Consider the following 15,209-nt stretch of genomic DNA (forward strand, 5'->3'; position numbering starts at 1 on the left):
TTTTTAGAGGGTATTCAATAACATTTTGCTCAAAAAATAAATGCCCCTACTTTTCAGAGTGTTCCCATTCTTCACTAGGAGACTGAGCAGCTTAACATTTTTGCTATAAAAACCAACCACTTGAACAAAAATGTAAGAGGAAACCAATAAAGAACATTTTTTTTTACAGTTAACAATAAATAAAAGTGCAATAAGTGTTCAAGTAGGGCATGTAGTTTAAAAACTACATATGACTATTTGGCATAGGTTATCTCTTAAAGGCTCTTTGTGGGTCCCTGCCACTACTTATTGTGGTCATGACTGTTTGATTATTAGCTGCTGCTGGGAGTTGTAGACTGACAGGTCCTTGGCCATTGCTTCTACCAGCATAGGAAACCTGGTATCTCCTTGATTCAGGGCTAGTTTGAACACCATTGCCCACTGGTCCAAAGGTACCTGTATCAGTATGACTATTCATGGAATTGATCTTCTGTTCACTGTGGGCCCCTTTGTTCGGCTGTTCTTGATAATCTGGGTTGGGCTCACTGAAATTTGGCACTTCTGAATAAATCATGCAGAATTCCCCAATTTTCTGAAGCTCACCACCCCTTCCAGTATCAAGTGTCAGGCACCCTTTCCACATGGATGCATACCCTCTGGTCAACGGAATAGTATCCCCAGGCTCTATAAGACCTCCGATCTCATCCCACACAGAAATAGTGATGCTGCCCCTTTTATCTGCCACTTTGCACGATCTCACTTCATGGCCGTCTTTGGTTTTGGTCACGCGTCCTATCTCCAGCACAATAAAGACGACATTTAAGTTTTTCTGTCCGGGCTTAATGTCCTTTATGAAAACAGGCAGGTCGCCGAGCCCGTTCATAGCGAGGCAGGTGCGGGGACTGGGTGGGGCGGGGGTCGGGGCAGGGAAGGCCCAGGGGCGAGGACGGTTACTGGGGACCGGGAGCCAAGCCTGGCGGCCCCAAGCCAAAGGCAAAACCACTTCAGGAGAAAAAAGCGAAGCGCTCCCCCAGCAACCCCGCTCCCAGTGAGGACGGCGAGCGGATAAAGGTTAAAAAAAAAGGCAGTGAGGGCACACGTCTGTGCTGAGCCCGGCACACACACTCGGGCGCGCGCCCCGTCCCGGGCCCGGGAAGGCACCGATTGTGACAGCCGCACGGGAGCAAAGACGGAGCAGCCGCGCGCCCCGCGTCCCAAACACCGACTGCCTCTTATACTTATTTTCTTCAGAGTTTTTTTTTCTTTCAGATGAATGAAGGTCAAATGCTTTTTCTGCATCAATAAAGATGATTATGTGATTTTTGTCCTTGCTTCTGTTTATGTGACATATTACATTTATTATTTGCCTATGTTGAACTATGCCTGCGTTGGAATGAATCCTACTTGGTCATGATGTTGATCTTTTTGATGATTTGTTGCATCCTATTTGCCAGTGTCTTGTTGAGGATTTTTGCATTAATGTTCACTGAAGATACTGGCCTGTAGTTTTCTTTTTCGGTTGGGTCCTTTTCTGATTTTGGAATCAGGGTAATACTACCTTCCAAGAATGACCTTGGATAGGCTGGGGATTCAGCTCAGTGGTGCGGCACCTGCCTGGCAAGTGCAAGGTCCTAAGTTCGATTCCTGGTACAAAAAAAAAATACTTTGGGAGTACTCCTTCCCTTTTGATTTCATTAGAATTTGAGGAGTATTGGTATTAGATATTCCCTAAAATTCTTATAGAATTCAGGAATGAATCTATCAGGATCCAGGCTTTTCTTAGCTGATATATATATATATATATATATATATACACACACACACACACATACATATACATATGTATTTTTTTATTTTTTGTTTTTTTGGTACCTGGGATCAAACTCGGGTCCTTGTGCTTGTGCAGTAGGTAGGTGGCAAAACCACTGAGCTAAATCCCTGGCAATGTATTTTTTTTTTTTTTTAACTTCTTCAGTCTCATTCTGTGATTACTCAGTTTTTGTTTTTGTTTGTCTTCTTGGTTCAGCTTTGGTAGTTCATATGCATCTAGGAATCTATTTCCTCTGAATTTCCATTTTATTAAAGATTCTCTACTAATAATCTTCTGAATTTCAGCAGAAATCCTGTTGTGATTTTGTCTTTTTCATTTCTAGTTGCATTATTTGGTTTTTTCTTTCCTTTTTGTTCTAAGATTGGCTAGGGTTTGTCTATTTTGTATATTAACCCGCTTTTCAATTCATTGATTCTTTGTATTTTTTGGTCACAATTTCCTTAATTTTTATTTGATCTTTATAATTTCCTTCCTTGTGCTACCTTTGGATTTGGATTGCTCTTCTTTTTCTAGGACCTTGAGGTGCATCATTAAGTTATTTATTTGGGCTTGCTCTATTTTCCTGATGTAGACATTCAGTTATAAACTTCCTTCTTGGGACTGTTTCCTTTGTGTCCCATAGGTTCCATTATGTCATACTAGCATTATCGTTTGCTCAACCTGCGTGGTGTATTCATTCTGTTAGATTTTTTTTTTTTTTTTTGGCACTGCTGGCTTCAGTGACTCTAGGATATCCTTGAGAATTTTTTGCAGTGCTGATTTTGTGGTCATGAATTTCTTGAGGTGCTCTTTGTCATGGAAATATTTTATTTCTCCATTAATTTTGAAAGAAAGTTTTGCAGGATATGTAAGTCTGGTTTGGAAGTTGTTATCTTTCAGGACTTGAAACACTTCACTCCAAGCTCATCCATCTGATCTTTAAGGATTGTGTTGAGAAGTCTGCTGTAATTCTATTGAGTTTACTTTTATAATTGATTGTTTTTTTCCTCAAACAACTTTTAAGATTTTTTTCTCTGTGTTGGACTTTTGGTATTTTGACTGATGGGTTGTAGAAAGGTTCTCTCTCTCTCTCTCTCTCCCTCTCTCTGTACTGGGGATCAAACTCAGGACCTTGCACTTGCAAGGTAGGCACAGTGCCACTGAGCTAAATCCCTGACCCATAGAGAGGTTCTTTTTTGATTGTGGCTCTTTGGGGTTCTATATGGCTCACTTATCTGTATGTTGAATTCTTTCCCTATATTGGCAGAGTTTTTTGCTACTATTTCTATAAGCAAGTTTTTTATGCCCTCTGTGCTGTGTTCTTATTTTCACTTATTCCTTTAATCTTAGATTAATCTTCTTCCTGTCATCTAGCAGCTGTTGAATCCAGTTTTCATGTTCTTTTATTGTTCTTAAGATATTTCTGAGTAGTTGGTCTTTTAAAGCATCCCTATCTTCTAACTCTGATATTCTCTCCTCACACTGGTCACTTCTACTGCCCATGTAGTCAATATAATTTTTAATCTCCTTTATTTCTGTTTGAAACCTTTTCATAGACTCTAGTTCTTTGCTAAATTGGTCATTCATGTTTCATTTAGATCATTTTGTTTAGATCAGCTAGCTTTTTTTTAATGTCTTATGTAAGCTCCCTGATTGTTTTGTTTATTGCCTCCATTATCTGATTAGTTACATTTTCTGTGATCCTGCTGAGCACTTCATTGGTCTGTTTTTTAATCTTCTTTTGAATAATTTGGCTGTGTTTCTTTTGCTTTCCTCCCCCTGAATGCCCCATGAATCGGCTTTGGGTGAATTGGAATTTTGTGAGGCATTTTGTGGCCTTGTCTGCTTATGTTTCTATTGTTCATTTATTTTGTTTTGTGCTTTGGTACATGGTTGGTTATAGGGCAAAGATTGCTGGTATGGAGATCTCTTTGGTTAGTCTGCTTTTTAGTGATGCACTTGGGGCATGGCTAAATAGAGTTCTTTGCCTCCATCCCAAGATTCAATCGCCTCCGTTAATATGGGTGGGAAGGATGCAGTGTAATTGGCCCAGCACTTGGTTCTTCAGAAATTGACCATGATGTTGTTAATGACACAAAGATAATCTGAATATTTGCATATAGAGAAAACCTATTAATAGCAGCAACTATGTGACATGGGCAATATCAGGTAGATCAGCAACAGTAATATCATCCAAAACAAAGTGGATACTGACATACCATAAGAACCAATAATGCACTACCCTTAACCTTAGCAAAGAAATCTGTAATTATAGTAGAAGTCCTAAGACAAACCAAATATTGACATTCAGCAAATATCTACTAAATGTGATAACTACACCTCCACTAATAGAAAATAATTCAACAGTAGTAACGGAGTTAACTATCTAAAGATTTAAAAAGCTTAAAGATATTGGGGGTTTAGAATGAGAGAATATGTGAATGAAAATTTGAAAAATTAAACAATGGGAGATGAGAAGGAGAAGAGTAAAGTGAGACAAAGGATACAATTATGGAATAGAAGGATTTTTATAGATAAAGGAAACAAAAAAAAGAGAAATAGAAGGTAAAAGAAAAGGAGAAAATAGAAATAGCAATACAAAAAATCAAAAAAGTAAAAAGTTAAAAAAAAGGAGTAAGAAAAAGAATAAAGAAAGAAAAGAAAAGGAATCCAACAATAGAGAAAACAATTTTTTTCTCTATATTTTTGAATTAGTAGTTGCCTTCTAAGATCCACAGTTTTGGGGTCCAGCAGGTATTCCAGAGGCACCCCCCCCGTTTACTCCAGACTGTGGCAATGTTCACCCCAAGACATGTTCTTGCTCACATTGGTAGACAGGGAACACAATCAGACCTCAGATCTGTGCTGGGTATAGGCAGTAGGGCAAGGGTTCAAGTTCTTAATTCTGGCAGGCATTTTCAGACTCCACTGTTTTTTAGTGCAACTCAAACTGGGCCTGGCTTTTCACTATGGGGGGTGGGGCCCATGTCCTTCCCAGCCTGAGTTTAAACTTCTCAGGGGATCTCTTTCTAGCCCTCAACCTGTCCATAGCTATCTCTTGTGGCTGTCTCGACCAGTCACTGTGGAAAGATAACACTTGGAGCCCTGAAGTGAAGTTGCTTTTTAGTTGTAAGCCATCCCAGATTTAAATAATCAACTCCACCCTGAAAATGACACCTGATCAAAGCACTTTCTGGTGATATGGCTAGTGCCCATGCTGGAATCTGGCTATTGCTTGCTGTGTGGAAGGAGTTCCCTCAGAGAAAAATCCCATGTTGTTTTTGCAGTTCACAAAGGCTGTGGGCTCTGCCACCATTTCTCCATGGATCTCTCAGCCCTAGGTGCTTACCTTGTTTCTAGGGATCCAGGTTCCCCAGAGCCATAAGAGCCAGTGAAAGCGGCCAAATTATTTCCTTCATTTCTCAGTGTTGTGGACCGTCTTTCTCATTTCTCTGTAGCTTCCCATTTTTCCTGTCAGTTCCTTCCTGATTCTCGGTAATCTGCTTCTCCTTCTTTCTTTGCCATGCTTTTATTTTCTAGTGTCTGGATTCTGTATCTCTCAGAGATCCAGGCTGAAGTTTGCTACCCATCACCATGCCACCATTTTCTTTCCTCTTCCTAAGGTTCTGATCCAGTCCTGGGAGCTGGGCAGGGAAAGGTTATACTGTGCTGGCCTCTCTTTCTCTAAGACCCTGCCTCCTACATACTCTTTCTACGTTGGGGCCTCCTCTTGTTAGCGGATGAAAGGAGGAGGGAAACCATTCTTCAACATATCAAATATAACCTGACATTGAATCTTGATTTAGCCTCATCTAGAAAACCCTCTTCAGCAGAATTACTGTTATTATTATTATTATTATTAGTAGTAGTAGTAGTGGTAGTACTGGGGATTGAACCCAGGGCCTTCTGCATGCTAGGCAAGTGCTCTACCCCTAAGTTATACCCCCAGTCCTTTTTGCTTTATTTTGGGACAGAATTGTGCTAAATTGCCCACGTTGGTTTCAAACTTGCAGTTCTCCTGCCTCAGCCTCCCAAGTAGCTGGGATTATAGGTATGTACCACTGTGCCTGACACAATTTTCTTTAAGAAGGGTTGTTGTGTTGGTTAAAGGAGATATATGATAGGGGCTTACCAAATGTTAGTTTCCTTTCTTTAATCCATGAGTTCATTGGTGTCTTTCTAGGAAGGTGAGTACAATCATTTCTAACTTGTATAACTGAGTGGGCTGGGGATGATCAGAAAAGGCCAGGAAGATCTGGCCCAACCAGATGAAGCTGGTGTTCTTACAGCCCAGCAGCTTTCCTGTGGTCATTTTTGGGGAGTTCTGTGGAGCCCAGTGTGGTAGAATCAAAGATGCTGGCTAGTGGTAATATGTGTCAGGGTATTAGACAAAGGGTCAGGGAGAGAGAGGACATCAGGGCTGGGAGGTAGACAGCAGACCTCAGCCTCAGGAAGGGAATAAGAGGCCACACATTTTGAGTGTTCTGAAAACTAGTATTCACCTAGATCACTCCCCAAAGTGTGTGTGTGTGTGTGTGTTTGCCCTTCTGAAAATGAAGCCCCTGTACCCCACTTCCTCTGATCCATCAGGTAGGATGCTCTGGATTCAAGGCATCTCCTATGCTGGAATATAAACAAAATCTCAGAGGACTAGAGGGTAGACTAATGAACTACAGGAAGACAGGATGAGGAAAGCTGTTTGAAAGATAGTTAATCTAAAAAGTAACCTTGGAGCTGGGGACAGGGAGTCATGGAGATGTCACGTGGGGCTGCTTGAGATCTTCCTGAGAGGAGCTATCCTCCCCAGGCAAATGTTCCAGGCTTTGGAGCCAGGCCTAACTGTTCCTGAACCCCTCCTCTTGTTTCCTGGGAAAGGCCCTCAGAAAAAGTTCTGGCTGGATCACTAAGTCAGCAGCAGAAGTTGGGACCAGGTCAATGACCCAGGAAGGGAGCATACAGAGATGGTGTCCTTGGGGACCTGGCAGTGTAGGGTCAACTGGAAGCTGCTCCAGGAAAACTGAAGCAGGAGGTTTCCCAGAGGAGATGGCTTATGACCTCCAGAAGACACTCAGTGGTACCTTTGGCCCTGGAGCCTAATAGAGCATGACTTGATGTGGGTCCATGCAGGGCTTATTCTCTATTAGGAAACACATAGGTCTCAGAATTAGCCACGTGAATACTTGGAGGCACTGTTTCTTCCTATCTTCAGAGGCTTGTGGTAGAGAGTTAACCCAGGACTGCTCATTCCTTCCTTCTCTGTACCCATCCTCCACCCCCAGCCTGCCCCACCCCTGAGAAAGTACAGCTCAGGGGTCCCCTGGGCTGCACAGGAAATGCTTTGTGCACTATAGGTCAGCCAGGCTATTTTCTGTCCCAGGACTGGAGGGAGGTTGGGCTGAGGGCAGTCAGTCACGAAATACTCAGCTGTTTTCTGTCTCTTTTTTCCGTGGCTTTTTCTGGGTCTTTCCAATTGGCAGTCACTGCCTCTTTTGATGACTCTTTATTCTCCTTCACATCTGAGGGTCATTTTGATCCAGTGCCTTTGTCACCTTTCACTGGATGATGACCTACACACTCTCCAAGGCTCTTTAGACAGCTTTCTCTGACTCCCTCTTGTCCAGGTTGACTGCCATCCCCAATGCTCCCAGAGCTTGTGCAGGATGATGTTCTCCAAACAGTTTACTGTTGTGGTTGAGTTACATTCCTTCCTGGGCTAAGGGCAGGTACCCTGACTTAGTGTTTCTTAGCATCTGTACACATAGACATACATCCACATGTGCATCTGTGATTACCTCATTGACTCATTTTCTCAAGTGATGGGAGACTACTGCAGTGGTTAAGAACCCAAAGTCTGGAGCCTGACTGCCTGAATGAGAATCTTAGCTGTAACTTGACCTTTGGTGAGTTGCTTAAATTCTGTGTTTCAGTTGCCTCCATTGTAAAATGGGTATAACATCAATACTTGTGTCACTGAGTTCTTGGGAGAATGAAGGGAGTTAATACATGTAAAGCACTAACAGTAGTGCCTGGCCTGCATTAAGCACTTCCAAATGTGACTAGATTATTATTTCACTAGTAGTAAGATGGAGAAATTTGCATTTACCAGTACTTCCCCCAAGGAGAACACTGTATCTGTTTGGAAAGGATATTTTGTCTAGTTGCTAGGATCTAAACCTTCTTGTCAAGAACTATATATATTTTTTAAGAACTATATTCTTGAGTAACAAGAAAGAGTTGCCCAACTAATTTCCTCCCCTCTTCTTCCCTTTCCTTCTCTTCCCTCTCCTCCCCTCCCCTCCCCTTCTCCTTCCCTCCCTCCCTCCCTCCCTCCTTCCTTCCTTCCTTCCTTCCTTCCTTCCTTCCTTCCTTCCTTCCTTCCTTCCTTCTTTTTCAGTGCAGGAGATTGAACCCAGGGCCTTCTACATGCTAGGCAAGTACTCCACTAGGGAGCTACATGCCAACCTCTAAACAGCCTTTATTTAAGGAGGGTGGGTTTGGGCAACTTCAAGGCTTTTGTTTGGTTGAGTGAAATATAAGTTTTGGGCCAGAGCTAAATTGCTTGAGACAGAAAAGTCTGGGGCAAGGACAGAAAGGAAGATGTATTAGTCTTCCATCACTGCAGAAACAAATGGTCACAAGTTTAGTGGCCTAAAATAACGGAAGTTTATAATCTTATGGTTCTGGAGGTCATGGTTCATGGATATTGCTGGGCTAACATCAAGGTGTCAGCATGCTGTGTTCCTTTCAGGAGGTTCTAGAGGAGGATCCATTTCTTTGCCTTTTTCAGCTTCAGAAGGCTCCCTGCTGTCTTTGGTGTACAGTTCCCTTCCTCCCTCTTTCAAGCTAGCTCAACTCCTTGTCATATCATCATAGTCTGACTTCCACTTCTGCCTTTCCCTTATGCTAGTAATGATTCCTTTGATAATTAAGAATAATCTATCTATTTTAATGTCAGCTGATTGGCAACTCTAAGCACAGATCTGGTTCATTAGCAGCCTGTTCCTGGGAATTGGCCCCTTCCATGAGCCCTGGGCTTACAGTCAGGAGGCCAGGGACCTGATAGGGTCAGGAAAATTTCTTATTTTCCCCACCTAAAAAACAAGACGATTGGGTTAGTTTGGGTTCCCTCAGTAGGATCTGCTGAATTTAATCCTATAGATCACTCTCCATTGGCAACACTCATTGTATTTCTGGAATGAATATTCCCTGTTCTGCTGTTCTATCTCTGTTTCTTGGAAGGTCACAGCCCTGCCAAGCTCAACCAAATAGGAGCTACCTCCCTTAGGGAAAGTTCCCCTGGGGTTGCTATGACCTACACAGGAACTCTTTTGCCACTCATTAGGAAAAAGATGTATTTCTTAATCAGTCTCCATCACAACAATAACTTCACATCTGAAGAATGCACCTCATTTTAGTGGATACTTTCATATGAAATGTCTCAGTGGATACATTTTTGTTTTGTTTTTTTTTTCAGCTAAAGAAACCAAGGCTCACATAACTGACTACCTTTCCCCAAGGTCACATAGCTATGTGGCCAAACCAGGACTAGACCTCAGCATTCCTGGTTCACAGTCAGGCCACAGCCACCTGCAAATTGCTGGCTGTCTGTTCCCTTCCTTCTGGCTGCCGAGGCAGCTGGTGAACTGCTCTGGTTGCCCCGTGCTGCCCATGATGTTGTCCCCCTTCCTCTGAGGGGGTTTCCTGAGGGTGAATGGGAGATCTGAATGCACAGAGAGTGGCATTGTTCTGTGGCACCTGGAGGGTGAGCTCATGTCCGAAGACAGAATGGGGAGGCAGGGAGGCTGAAGAGGGTCTGAGTGGTTCCCTCAGGGAGGTCCTTGCCTCCATCTTTGCTGTCCTGTCCTGGGAACTGACCCTTTTCATGAGCTTTGGGCTGACAGGAGGCCAGGGACCCGTAAAGCCAGAAAAGTCTCTCAGTTTCTCTGTCCAAAAAACAAGAGGGTTGGGTTAGTTGGGGTTCCCTCAGTGGGGTCTGCTGAATTTAATCCTATAGAACACACTCCAAGAAAAGTGTTGTGCCTATTTTCCTATTTTGTCAGCAATCCAGTCCGGTCTAGTCCAGTCCGATCCACTCCAGTCCAGTCCAGTCTGATCCACTCCAGTCCAAATTGTCTGATTCCACAGCTACTGAGTACAGGCCTTCTGCAGGATACATCAGGGAATGTAGAGATGGGCCCAATTTGGTCAGTGTCTTCCAGGACACTTATGTTTTTCTGGGGACTGGCCTTGGTCTTCTCAGAGGGCCTGGCCAAGTGCTGTGGGTACACAGAGAGTCCCAGTGGAAGAAAAGACTTCTGGAGAAGGTGCCCTTGAGCTGGGTCTTGAGGAAGGGGTAGGTCTGATGGGAGGGAGGACATCCCAGGCTAAGGGAGCAGCACAAGCCAAGGGGTGTGGGAAAGCCAAGGGGATGGTGACCTTGTATGAGCATAGTAGCAGATAACGCCTTAAAGTTCAAGCTAAAGAGATTGGCTTTTATGCTGCTGACTGGGGCGTTGCTGCCGATTTCAGCAGGGGATAGTCATGATAGGCAATTTGGTACAAAGGAAGAGCCTGGGTTTTGGGACCAACCACCAGATGTTGCCATGTATGTGCAATGGGCAACTCACTTGAACTTTCTGGGTCTCAGTTTCCTCATCTATGAGAATGAATGGAGTAAAGCTCAGTAGTTTTTTGGAGGACTGGAGGTATTGTATTATTTCAAGTCCTTGATACGTAGGAGGCACCCAATAAAGGATACATTGTCATTATCATCACTCAGATCTCTGTGCTAGAATGGTGAGCCCCTCCACTAATGAAATTCCTCCAGAGTAGGGACTGTGCCTTTTATCTCCTAATTCTTAGCACAGTTTCTGGAACAGAAAAGGTGCTAGGTGACATTCTTTGATGATGGGTAGATGAGTAAAGCTCATATGGAGGAAGGAATGGACAAGTAAAACTGGTGGCAGGGAAGCCACTTGTGGAGGGATCCAGGCCAGAGACATGGAGCTGGCCCTGGAGAGTGATGAGGAAATAGAATTTTCAGCATTTGGCAGCTCTGTCAACATAGAGGGTGAGGAAGAGCGAGGCTTCAGAGAGCTAAGAGGCTCTTGTCCTGTACAAGCAGAGAGAGAAAAAAAGCATTTATTTTGAACTTGGACTTTGAAGCGCTTGATGCCCATTGAGATGGGCATGCAGATCAGCCTATAAGAGAGATTGGGCTACTTTTGTGTGAATCTTAGAGTTTGTTCCCAGGGTTTAAGTACACACAGAGAGATTTTACCTCAAAATATAGACACAGTTTTTGAACAGGCTGCCTCTGGAGGTAACTACATTCCTGTTAATGGAGGTGGTAGGAGCAGAAGCTGGGCAGCCATTGGTAGAGAGGCTGGAGCACAGTGGTCCAGTTGGTGGCTGGGAAGTATATTTGTCAGCTTCTGCTGTGTAAGAACCATAAAACCTCATTGGTATACAACAGTCAGGATTTACAGGACACAGGTCTAGAGTTGATGTGGGGTTAGCTAGGCAGCTCTGCTGGTAATTCAGAGGTCTGGGTGTTGGTCAGCTGTTGGTTGGTCTAGACCACCTCAGCTTGGGGCTGATGTGGCCTGGTCTGCTCCATGTGGCCCCATCCCCCTGCAGGCTGTCCTGGTATTGTTCTCTTGTCTCTTGGCTTGTTTGGGAGGATGGAGGCTGGTGGAGGTGTAAAAGAGCAGACATGAAATGCAAACCCTCTGAGACTCTGGAGGTCTTGGCGCAGAGCTGCCATAGTCACTTCTGTTGCACTGTGTTAGTCAGGGAAGGCCACAAGATCCAGGGGCTGGGTGTTTTGACTCCGACTTATAAATGGAGGAAACAGCAAAAGCTTTAGGTACAGGGAATGGTGAAGAATCAGGGTCATTAACACCAGTGAAGGGAGACTGGTGTTTAGATTAACATATTTCGGTCTGAGCTCTGTACAAACATAAGTCTTATGCATTTTCCTAGAGATCCTTAGAAGGCTTTGGGGAGATTTTGAGTGGGTTGGAATTTTCCCTCTAAACTGTTGTAGCCTTTTAACTAAGAATGAATAATGGGAAACACTACTGAGTGATCACTGCATACCTAGCATACTGTATCTCCCTGTTTAATCTTCTAAGAACCCTTAACATTTTATTAATGAAAAGACACTGAACTGTGGACAGGTTAAGTAACCAGCCCAGAGCCACATGGCTGGATGGGCCTGCCCTACTTCTGTGCTTTACCCTCCCATGTTTCCAACCCTGGGACTGCTGATTTGTTTAACAGGTGGGAAAGACCCAGATCTGGAGGACTGGTAAGAGCACAGGGAGAAGGTCAATGAGCAGAGCATGGGATGGCAAAAGAGCGTGAAGTCCTGAAGAGTGGGTGTGCTCACAGGGGGCTCAGAGGCTGAGATCCTGAGGCAGAGCCTCTGAGTGTTGAGGCTTCCCAGGTAAATCTTGGCCAAAGGGCCAAAGTGTGGCATAAGGAAAGCTGTTTTATTTCTTCATCCAACTGATAGCTCCGGAATGTCTACTGTGTTCCAGACACTGTGGTGGGCATTGGGGATGCAATGGAAATAAGATGGATCAGGGTTCTGCCTATTTGAAATTCATTTTCCAGTGCAGGAGAAAACACTAAACCTATAAGCAAATCTATGACATAGCTCCAGGTAGCAGTAAGAGCTAAAGGCCATGCTCCTCAATGGGGATTTTCCAGTGGGTTCAAGGTTAGATTGGTGACACAATGCACAGGTGAGAAATCACCTGCTAGGGTTTCCTGAGGGGCTGTGCTGTCTAACTTGAGGGAAGTTATATGGGCAGGAAGCTAAGCCTCTTTGGATTCTCAGGCCAGGTCCTTGGGGGCAGGAAGCAGGTATGTAGTTGGATAACAATAGAACAAAAATGGGGCTGAGGACAGTAAAAGATTAGTGAGGACTGAAATCACAGAGGTGGGGGTAGGGAGTTGGGTTAAGTTTGAAAGGAGAGTATAGGTTAGACCCCTACCCCAGAAAACAGCCTGTGGAAGAAACACTTCTCAAACAGGGCCTGGGCTAAGACTCCTAGGTCCCCAGATTCTTAGGTGCTAGGGCTCAGCTCTGAAGCCAGCAATGGTGGTTGTCTAGAGTAGTGTATGGAAGATGGATTCCGAGGTAGCACTCTACTTCCATGGGAGGGAGACAGCTGATTGACTCATACTGTCTGCCATGGTTATAGAAGGGAGAGGAGGACCGTGTTACACTTGGGAGTTGGTGGAAGCAGCACACCAATGGACACATTGTTTTTTTTGTACTGGGGATCAAACTCAGGACCTTGCACTTGCAAGGCAGGTGTGGTGCCACTGAGCTAAATCCCTGGCCCACAGGCACATTTTAATCACTAATATTCCCAAGTGGCTGTGTGTGGTGATAATAAAAAGCAGACTGAGTTTTAGTCATCTTCTTATTCTTTCTCATGTTACTACAGACAGTGGTCCCCTTTATTGCCCATGCCTGGGTGGCCCACTCTGGCACACCCTGCATCCATGCAAATGGCAAGACAGAGGAAGACCGGAGCGTCCTAAGTTAGAAGGGGCTGTGACCTTTGGAGAGAGGTCAATCTCTCCCATGGAGCTGAAGAGGGGCCTGGTATGCACAGGGTATGAGATGGTATGGCTTGGAGAGACAAGGTTGCATCTACAAAATGGGGGTGCTACTCCCTGTTTTATCAACTGTAGCAGGATGTCATTGTCCCAAGAATATCCCTGTGGCACTAACTATTGCCACAGATGCTGTAAACTTGCACTTCCTTGCCTGAAGACTCTCTGTGGCTGCAGGGGCATGTCCAGTCCATTCACAGGGCAGTATGGAAGCTTGGAGAATGAAGGTGTTAGGACCAGCCCTCATCTGAGGGTGAGCTGGAGCTGGATCGATACAGTAGCTTCCTTGCTTCTCTGGGGGACAGTGCTGCTCTGTGCTGTCTCCTCTCCCAGAGGTCCCTAGAGAGATTGAGTCCCTGTTCCTCACAGCAGTCCCTGCTCCCTAACACATCTAATACTAGTTTCCTCCCTTCCTTATATCTGGCCCTTTATGGAAGCTTTTTGAGCTCAATCCCTAAACAAACCACTTTGGCCTCAAATCTTTACTTCCTGCTTGGGGGGAACCCAAACAGAGATATTAACCTCACAGGTCTGTTGTGAGCTATGAGATACAGTTGTGGAAGATTGATGATGGCTCCCACAGCAGCTCTAGGAAATGAATACATAAGCATGGTGTTCTATAAACCAAAAACCCCTTACATTATGAAGGGCTGTGTGACTGGCCAGAGCATGGAAAAAGAACTTGGGCACGGTGGTTGTGGTGGTTATTAGGTAGCTGTGGATTTACCTCCCAACTGGGCATCAATTGCTGTGACCTTAACAAGTCCCTTAGCTTCTCTGAACCTGTCTCCTCATCTTAAAAAGGTGATGGGCATCAACCCTTACTTCTCACTGTCTCTAGAACACTGGAAATGGTGTTGCTGGCAAGGAGAGCGACACAGAAGCTGGCACCCAGTGGTACAAAGCAGCTCTCACAGGCCAGCCTGCTGTGATGCTGAGGTCAGCAATTGTATTTGGCGGCTTCTGAGGTCTTCTCTTTTCAGTAGAGGCTGGCTTAGGTTGGTTCCTTTATCCCCAGAACAGCTGGGAGTTTCTGCTCCTTCACTGTGACTCTGAACCTGGCCGGCTGGCCCAAGAGACCTGAGTGAGCCTGGCGCTGGCCCTGGCCCTGCCTGGGGCTGCAGGTGGCACCTTGGCAGCCAGGCCCCTTTGTGCTTATCAGCTCGCATGTTTGCTCAGGATGGGTACGGGCCTCCTGCTCCCCCCTGGAAAACAAGAAAACATGTTTTGCCAGTGTGGGTGGAGTGGGGTGGCCTCTCTGGCTCCAGGTCGGCCCCCTAGCCGGCCAGCAGCAGGCGGGCAGGCTGTTGTTGTTGGAGTGGAGAGCTGGCTCACTGGCCGCCCATTTCCTCCAGCTGTCCAAGCATGTCAAGCCAGGGAGGAAGCCCATGGTCGGTCCACAGGCCCCAGCTGAATCTCTGTCACAACAAGCGAACAATGGCTTGGATGGGCTGGTAGGAGGGTGGAGGGGCAGCCCCTCACTCTACCACGACAGAAGCAGGTTGCTGGGCAGGGGGCAGGGCCTGCTCTCCCTTTACTCCTGCCACCCTGTCTTGTTTTCCACCCTTTTGAACACACTGTAGCTCATCTCAGGGGCCAAGGAAAACAGTGGGCTCAGGAAGTGTCTCTGGGTTGCTGCTAGGTTTCTGAGCTCTTGGAGGCAGTGGAGTTGGGGGAGGGGACCACAGAGGGATTAACGCTGCACAGGTCCCATTCTGTGTGGGACTGCGGTTTGTGAGTCAAGAATCTGTTTCCTCTTGAGTACCTTACTGACTGTCTCCCCACA

General features: G+C 45.2%; 1 pseudogene; it reads right to left on the reverse strand.

Moving 5' to 3' along the window:
- Positions 1-247: 247 nt before the first annotated feature.
- On the reverse strand, positions 248-880 carry LOC101705912 (SOSS complex subunit B2 pseudogene; annotated as a pseudogene).
- Positions 881-15,209: the final 14,329 nt, after the last annotated feature.

The sequence above is a fragment of the Heterocephalus glaber genome, unplaced genomic scaffold (assembly GCF_053883595.1).
Source record: "Heterocephalus glaber isolate CG9 unplaced genomic scaffold, H.glaber_assembly_v1.0 deba00001452, whole genome shotgun sequence".
NCBI lineage: Eukaryota > Metazoa > Chordata > Mammalia > Rodentia > Bathyergidae > Heterocephalus > Heterocephalus glaber.